Consider the following 2,361-nt stretch of genomic DNA (forward strand, 5'->3'; position numbering starts at 1 on the left):
AATAAAATTTGTTAGAGTGTAATTATAGAATTATTGAAATAATGTGACATTATTGGCTTTGTTTATCATAATAGATGGTATGATATTGGCCTCACGACGCTGTCGTTATTGTTTGATCCCACATGACACTATCGTTACCGCTACATCGTAAAACTGTTTACAATCTCATACCAGATATATTTTGTTTTCGTTTGTAATTTCTTTCAGTTTGCTTTACAAACTAGTTTCTTTTTCACCGATTGTCAGAGGGCAGAGAGCAGGAGGGGGGGCTGTCTGGAAAAGCCGTAGTTAAGGGGACATATATCCGATTATTTTCCACGTTGTGGAGACACTCATACGACTGTGGCGACATGCACAGGTACGGTCACTTAAATTGCACGAAATGTCAAGAAAACTGACTTCTTTAACATCTCCCCACAAAACTTTTAACATTTCAATAGTGCTCGCAAAATGATATTTTACTTTCTCATAATCATCCACAAATAATATACTTTTCTACGAAATACGTGTACTACGAGGTGCGGGTCCAACGGAATGTAATCATTTAGCTCACGATACAATTTTAAGCGTTGATCAGCGTAATTATTTAATAGAAAAAAAGAAATAAAAAACGTATTAAACAGGAAACCAACATGGACGATTTCTATAATTAATCAGGTTAAATTTGATGGTGAGTACTGATTTTTTTTAATTACCTGGCAGGCATGCATGTTTTATGTCACCAATTACATAGCAGAAAGGAATTTGTACATTTTTGTATATCTCATGTGTAACATGTTGATAACAATGTAACTCCACTCATTGACCGTATCCAAAATCAAGCATCAGAATTGAACTTACTAAAATCCAAGATAGGAGAACTCGAAATGGAACTAGAAGACCAACAGCAGTACTCTAGACGTACCGCCCTGAAATTTCACAATGTCCCTGTCCCATATCGTCATTTGATACTCATGATGCAGTTATAAACATTGCCCGAGAAATCAAAGTAAACCTTACTCGAGATGATTTATCCAGGTCTCATACTCTTGTAGGTATAAGGAATGGCACAACAACGATAATTGCGCGGTTTGTAAGATACTCTGACCGACACAAGGTCTTCCAGAACAAAAAACTTTGTAAAAATCTCAAAGACAAAATATTGATAACGGAAAGTGTAACTAAGATCTGCCCTTGTCGGTTAGATAAACTGCGACAAGACAACCACATTCATTCACTATGGACAATGGACGGACGAATATTTTACAAAACCGGGGAAAATACAGGTAAAATTCTTGTCAAGGCGGAGGCATGTGTGAGTGCACTCGAGGCCAAGTATCGCCCACGTTCTACTGAAAACACATCATATCCTATGGCGTCGACTTCCTCCACAGCTTCCTAGATCCACGACTTACAACAAAAATGATGATTATATAAACACGGACATAAACTTTGAACTTTGTAAAATATGAAATCTATCTTGTCTGTAATAATAATTTAATTATGTGATTAACCCACGTTATCTTTTCCGTGTTGATTCTCGGACAGGATGCTAAAATTGTACAGATAAAATGTCAGTATATCTGCTACTGCATATTGTACTTTAGCTTTGTTCAGTGGCTGATTAGTTTTTCGTAAATTATTTAAAACGGTAAATTTTTAACCACTTTCTAATGGCGACCAATAAAACATTGCATAAAAAAATCGTCACCTTATAAAACACGCATGTGATACGTGTACACATGTGTTATAGCCTATATTGTATATATTACAAACGGATGTTTTTATTATGTTACATTACAAATTAAGTATCAGTCTGAAGTAATATTACAAAAAATCGTCGAGCTCTGCTACCTACATATATACCAGCCAAAATTCTACAGGTAAAATGTTGGTATAACACTGCATGTTGTTGTACTTTATTTTTGATACGTGTACACCTTCCATAATGTGTTATAGCACGTGTGTTGTATATTGTTATATATTACAAAAGGATGTTTTTTAAAATCAAATTAAGTATTTGTCTGAAGTTATATTACAAAAGGATGTTTTTTAAAATCGTCGTTTTCATAGGCGTGTATAGTATACACGTGTGTTATTGTATACATTTCAATAGTGTTGGTTATATGAAAAAGGGGTGACTTTATGATGTTATATTACAAAGTCAGTATCAGAAATTACTATTACAAATTTGGTCGATGTCTGATGTTAAATCAATAATTAAGTATTCGTCTGAAGATTAGTATTAGTTTGGTGCTATATTACGAATTTAGTATTTGTCTTAAGTTATATTACAAATTTGGAATCCGTATGTTTGTTTCAACAAATTTGGTATATGTATAGATCTGTTCTCCACCACACTACCTGATACTCATATCATAT

The sequence above is a fragment of the Ylistrum balloti genome, unplaced genomic scaffold, assembly GCF_031769215.1.
Source record: "Ylistrum balloti isolate Yb309-2 unplaced genomic scaffold, AGI_CSIRO_Ybal_v1 Utg369598, whole genome shotgun sequence".
In the NCBI taxonomy this organism is placed as follows: domain Eukaryota; kingdom Metazoa; phylum Mollusca; class Bivalvia; order Pectinida; family Pectinidae; genus Ylistrum; species Ylistrum balloti.